Source organism: Cyprinus carpio, unplaced genomic scaffold (assembly GCF_018340385.1).
Source record: "Cyprinus carpio isolate SPL01 unplaced genomic scaffold, ASM1834038v1 S000006794, whole genome shotgun sequence".
Lineage (NCBI taxonomy): Eukaryota > Metazoa > Chordata > Actinopteri > Cypriniformes > Cyprinidae > Cyprinus > Cyprinus carpio.
Window position 1 is genome coordinate 64,608 of NW_024879380.1, and position 7,336 is coordinate 71,943.

Below are 7,336 nucleotides of genomic sequence, written 5' to 3' on the forward strand. Positions count from 1 at the left end.
AAAAGGAAGCGATCCACTCGCCATGCATCTGCTCATCATGACAGTACCTGGATCAGTGAGCTGCGTCTCGGGCCGATTACGTCACTTCCAGGGAGGCATGTTGTATACGCCCCTGCCCCTTGACTCCACCCCCACGTCAAAACAGCGCCACAAAGCGAGACGCGCAGAAAAATGAAGCCGCCACAGGAAAAACTGCAGCGCAAGCTCAAACTAGACCGACACGCAAAATCAAAATCAGTGTTGCAAATAAAATGCAATAGATATGACACATGGAAAATATGTATTGCAAATCATTTTCTTTTGCGCGGTATCATTTATGTTTTGCAATTCTTTATTTTTGTTTGCAAAAAGCAAAAAATTATTTTCCTCAATAATTTAATTTTCGTTTGCAAAACTTTATTTTCTTTTGCAAAACTTTATTTTTTTGCGTATATCTATGTGATATTACTTTGACTCCCTATCTCTGTATAATCCCGCCTCTCCTCCACTGTGATTGGTTATCTGAACTGAAAAGTGACAGTGATGAGAGCTGTGTCTTACCCCCAAGTTGAACTTGAACATTCTTAAAAACTCTCGGCGCCGAGAAAAAACATCCGAACGCTCAGTGCGAAAAAGCAGCTCAGCGCTCGGCACTGTGAATGAAATACCCAAAGGGTCAAGGTTTGTCCTGTTAACATGACCAGTTAGCCCCTGCTTAGATGTTGTAAATACCTCATTATGTGTGTGAAAGCGCCTTTATACTTTTACAGTAATTTATTCATTGTATTATTGTAGAGTTACAAATTTAAAACATCCTAAAAACAGACTTGTGTCTGAGGAGTTGGTAAAATAAATAGGTCAGTCACTTCATGGCATTAAGATTTAAGTTTCACGCATCACAAAAACAAAACACTGTATCAGCTGCATTAGAGACAAATGGAATTCAGTTGTTGAAAAATGGCACTTTTAATTGAATTTTCCTTCACATTTGAGCCAAACTCATCTGTCACAGAATAAAACTACTGCTTTGAGACGATGTTCAGTTACTGCGATGTGCCTTTGAACGGCAGCACAGCTATTTTGGTGAAAAAATTGTAGTTGCATTATAGGTACAATATATAGTTGCAGCATTGCAACTTTTAATTAGTTACTGCCCAAATAAATTATTAACCACTGATCAACTGCATGATAATATAACATTACAACAGAAAATCATACATTGTTTTTATGACAGTAAAATGGCTCTAAGATACTGACAGACAAAAATACAATGATAAAAAAAAAAAAAGGGTTAGTTAGAAATGACTTCTCAGGAAATAACTACTGAGTAGCAATTTTTTTTCTGCAGGGTCATCATTTTTACTACATTTCTCACTTCTCATCTTCTCACGCCACATATGTTTTATCATGCAACCAAAAAATAATGCATAGCAAAGAGGGACACTGACAATGTGCCATCAGACAAGAGAGCAGTTTTGATATGACAACAAAATCACAACGTGCCATCAGACAAGAGAATAGTTTACTGTCAGCTTTCAAAGTATATTATCTTTTTATAGTTTACAGTCATTTACTATTTTAAATGATTTATTTCTTTATTTTGAAGCTATTCTGTGTAAAGCATAAGGCTTTTAAAAAAAGCTGTGAATATCATATGTCTCAAATAGAAAAACCACCGTTAAACCACATGCTATTGACACATCAAGACAAACACGCACTGACGTTAACCACACAGTCCAGTAATAGACTCATGTATGTGAAGACTCTGTTTGTCTATCCAAACAGATCAAACCACATCTCTGAACAAATGGAAATATATCAGACCACAGCAGGTCTTTATTTATGACTTACAAACTGATGCCTGCTAGAGCCTCATGCTGCCAGGGGTCTCTAGAACAAAAGGTCATATTTACAGAATAACAGTAAAATCCCAATAGGCTTACTAATATGTATGGCCATCTTAATTTATTTGCTTTGAAATGTTAAACCATCAGGTTTTTAATGATAGTTATACATGCACTCAGTATTGCTGATTTTTACTTGCATTTGGGTGCTTGCAAGTTTTTAACATTAGGTTCACACAGCAAGATTTTTCTTATGTCAATTTTTTAAGCGGCACAGTTTATTAACCTTTATCTGAATTACACATTTCAGTCCACTGGGATTTCTTGGTCATACAGGGCAAAACTAATTAGCAACACTGGACAATATTTTGCTGAAAATAAAAATGCCACTTTTGTACTGGTAATGTATTCACACAGCTGGATCTTGCACTGACTTAAGAAGTTTCATTATCTTCTGACGACACCTGCATACACCACTTCATCCTCTCTAAACATTCTGTAAAAACAAAACAAACAACACAAAAAACAAGATATTATAATACTAAATAATAATAAAACGTTTGAAAACCTGAACATTAAATGAGATTGGGTTTGAGGTAATTTGATATAGCATCGATACACATAACTTTGGGACATGCAAATATTTAAACAAATTCTATTACAGTGGGACATTGATGACAAAAATGAGGGAATTGAAGCAGATGGACAGGAACCAAATAGGCTACTTAATATAATGTTGTAAGTTGAAATAATAAAAAAAGTATTATTTGTTGTGTGTTTTTAAGTAAATACAGCCTTATTATAAAGCAATATTGACTTTTTATTTGTGTTTATGAAGTTTAGAGATCCTACTATGTTTTTGCAGTGTTTCTCAGTTTGCTTAAAAAAAATATTTTAAATACCCTATATGGACATTTAGGTTCTGAAGTTGTTTATTAAAAATGCTGGTCAGTGATATCATCAGCTGACACAGGAAGTACTGCATCAGTGGCTCATCTTGAGCTCGATGGAAATAAATCTAATGTTCTTTAAATTGCACCTGTTGATCTGTTATATTTTAGTTGTCATGGTACAATGAGTATCTTAAGTCAGTTTCTTGGACTAATGGTCGTATGATTTTTCATAAAATATCTCATATGGTGCTATTTTATGCGTGTGATTTTGTGAAATGATCTGTCACATACAAGCACACTAGTATAATTCTGACTGCTAAAATCATGCAAAGATGCATAACATAAATTAGCAATAAATTAACTTACTGGTTTTCTGTGCTTTTCTTTTGTAGAACGTTGGATCAGCATAAGTGATCTCTTCTGCATGGGTCTCAGTCAGTGTTTAAACAGAAATGACAGAAGAATTATTATCCCCAAAACTCAAATTAATCTAGATCTTAAGTAGTTTCAGTACAACATGTTATTTAGCATCCTATATTTGTTTTTGTTCCAGAAACTGTTTTCTACTTGGATATACATCACAATTCGAAAATAATAGAATATTGCAACTTGCTTTTCACTCAAACTTTAATCAGTTTCTATTCAATAATAATATTGACCAAAATAACAGATTTTTTTTTAAATAAATCCTTCAGTAATCAGTCAGTCAAAAAGTTCATTGTTAAATATTTTATTTCAATCAGTAAACAATTCTTTTTTGTTTGCATTGTTCATAAATTACACAACTTCTACAATGTACATATTTCAAAGTGACATTCTTGTTCAAAGCTGTCAATATTAGTGTTAATGCAGAAATATGTTTAATGCTTACTTGTTTTTAGTGATATTAACAAATTCATATAGACATTTATGGAGCTGTTTAACTTATACAAACCAGTCCTGTGAATTTATAATTTAAAAGGAAGTAAAATAACATTATTTGCAAGATATTTTATGAATAAAACCCAGAGGAATGTTTAATAAAAGCAATTAGCTTTTTTTGTATGGTGAACTGTAATTTTCATTGAAGCTTTCATTTAATATAGAAATGTTTGAACACCAGCAATGGGCTGCATCTTGACACAAGTAGGATTATGGTCATAAAATGTTAAGAAAGCTGATTTATTATTGAAATAATTTAGTTTAGCATTTTTGTGTTTATAGTGTGTCTTGATGCAGTTTTGAGAAATACAGAGTTTTTGTTTTGTGTGAGTGAGATGAGTAAAAAAGTGCTGACTGGTGCAAATATAGATAATTGCCAAACCCAATAATTTGTGGCTTCTTCCATAAAAAGAAACTCTAAAGTGTTAACTACATATTTATGGGAATAACTGCAATTAAACCATAATTATGGCTATTAAAATATGGCATTTTAATGAACAAATTTTAAGTGTTATTTGTAGTCACACTTGTTTGTACCACTTGCCTTCTTGATCAGTGTTTTCTGTGTTTCCTGCAGATGTAAAAGATCCCGACTGCAGCTACGATCAACAGAGATCCAGCAAGAGCAGAAACCAGCACTATCAGAGACACTGAATCTGTAATTATAATCAATAATGTAAGTGAATGTTTTCAGATTGATGTACAACAAAAGACAAGATCAGTTCAGTAAATAAACACACATATCACTTCTGCTGTACCTGAACATGTGTGACAGAGTTGAGTGATGTCCAGATGTGTGGTCTGGTTGCTGATGGGATTGTTGAGCACACAGCTGTAGCTGTTTTTATCCTGATATTCCACCTCCAGAGGTAGAGAGAGACTGATGCTGAGATCAGACACACTGATGCTGGACAATAAACTGTTTCCTTTGTACCAGGAGAGAGTCACATGACTCACATTCAACACTGAACACAACAATGAACAATTCTGCTGTGATGATGATGATGATGAAGAACATTGTGAAGAGTTACTGCTGATGACAGGAACAGACAGACTAGCTGAAAATGTGAAGAGTTACTGCTGATGACAGGAACAGACAGACTAGCTGAAAAATATTAGAAACATCAGAGTATAAATCATGCTGTTTCTTGGTGTGAAAAAGAGAATTCTGAATTAAATGAACCAATATTTAACTCACCATAGACAGTGAGAGTGAAGTTCTTGCTCACACTGTTGGTCTGTAGTTGATAGAGTCCAGTGTGTTCAGTTCTTGTGTTTGTGATGATCAGAGATCCAGTTTGATGATCCACCTTCAGTGTGTCTCTGAATCTCTCATCAAGAACATTATCATATACAGTCATGCTGCCGGCCATTACATCGATTTTCAGCTATTAAAGTGTTTTTCAGATCCAAACCTCCACTGAATCACATCCTCATCCATTATTTCAGTGAGATCAGAGTGTAGAGTGACTGAATCTCCCTCCAGCACTGACACTGACTTCACCTGTAACCGTAATCACCAAACACATCTGAAGAACAGAGACACAGATTAAAAGGTAAATAATTTTATGGTGGCTTAACTAATATATAGTTTTTGATATTTAAAAGTGAAATGGAAAAAAACAGAAGAGTAGCAGAGAAAAAACCAGCAGAGAAAAGCACCATTTAGAAAGTTGAGCTCCACGAAAATGACACTATAATACACACTAAAATAAAATACTAAAAGCTAAAAACCAATAACTAAATTAGAAACACATATAAAACATAATTCTAACTTACCGGCTGAATTGCCACAAACACAAGTGGATCAAAACAACAACATGAACCATTTTCTTTAAAATTACAACACTGGTCATTTCTGCATTTCTGATAACGGACTGCTTCGACATGAACGAACTAGTGTGGTATTAGAATTCAGCCCTAACAGGAACTGACCAGCCGTGTGCTGCTGCGTTCTAACTGTGATCACATGTATTACAGTTACAGTATATTCACCACAGGGCAGTGGTCTCAAAGTCAGTTCCTGGAGGGCTGCTGCTCTGCACAGTTTTAGCTCCACCCAGCTCCAAATCACACCTGTTTAGAAGTTTCTAGTTATCCTGAAGAGCTTTATTAGCTGGATCAGGTGTGCTGTGCCGAGCTGTGGCCCTCCAGGAACTGAGTCTGAGACCAATGCCATGTAGACAGTTAAAGTTTGCTCTATCTATCTATAAATCTTATATTTATCTTTTTTTTCTTTAATGTATACACATACATTGTTTTTGAATTTCTTTGTTACCTTTATTTTATTTCCACACTTAAAACAATGATTTGGTTTCCCCCTCTTGTAACACTGTCTCTTTTGTATGAAGAAATATGTCTCCTGACAGCTCTCTCCTATGTTTTGTGGATTATGCACGAGGGATAGGAATCCTGTATTCAAACATCAGTGTTGATGGATTCACTTTATTTCAGTGTAAAATTGTTCTGCGTGGAGTAGAAGATGTGAAATTCATATTGCCAGAAAGAGGAAAAAGAATAAGCACAGAAAGTACAGATGCACTGATGTGTGTTCCAACACACTCTAATACGAATCTATTTTGTCCACCCAAGAGCAATCCACATCTATTCAAATAAATATGTAAACAACTGATATCAACACAGCAGGGTTCAGTTGACTGTCTCCTGAAGTGTCACATGCATTCGGTGAATTATATTCTCTCCTCTAGAGAAAAACACACACTGAGGTCTATGGGTGAGCCTATAATCTATGAGAAAATTTCAAGGTTTTTTTTTTTTTTTTCTAAAATACTTTTATTAAATACAGTTGAGGAAATACTCTGCACCAGTTGTATTTTATAGGCTTACTGGTTAAAATGATTTGTGTATGCATTATAATCTTCTTGATGGCTCTTGTATAAACCTACGGATTTATGCACCTGATTAACGCAGGCACGATAATAAATAAGAAAATTTAAAAATGCCACGTAAGGTTTGAAGTCCTCTACCGCGTCTTCTCAGTTGGTCAAGCCTGAGATACTTTCACTTTCGCTGGACCAGGATGCAGTCTGCAATAGCCATGTTATAATTTAATTGACGCAAAGACAACGGTGATATGTCATTCCATCTGTGTAAAGAAGCAAACTGTAGTGTTTTTATATATGACTTTTTTTCTAACTTTAGATCTGTAGTCTACTCTAAATGTCAAAAAAAACTTGCCGTTACTGAAGTGAAATGACGCATTGAGCAGTGTTGCCAAGCTTCCGCTTTTTTCCCGCGGAATTGGGCTACTTTATCACTGTTGCCGCGGCCCCGCGGGTTGTGTTTCATGTCCGCGGGCGACCCCGATAACGTGATATTTTAGCCCCTGGAGTAAGAATTTTTACCAGGGGAAAACTCCGGCCAAAAATGTGTATTTTAACTACACCCCCCCAATGCGATTGTGCTAGTTTTGAGTAGTAAATTGGCGGGTTTTATTATGAAAACTTGGCAACCGTGGCATTGCAGGCGGGGTTTCCTGTCTCCTGCTGTGGCAGGAAAAGAAAGCACAGACTCCATTACAGCAGAGCGAAACACCCAACTATCCGATCTCCCATATTCCTCCTGTGTTTGATTCATCAGAGGCACAGCAGTTAAAATGATGGGAAGCTATATTGTGATCATTCTGTTTGCTTTTCTCGTCGAGGGTAAGACATCTATTTATTTCTGTAGGCTATTTTT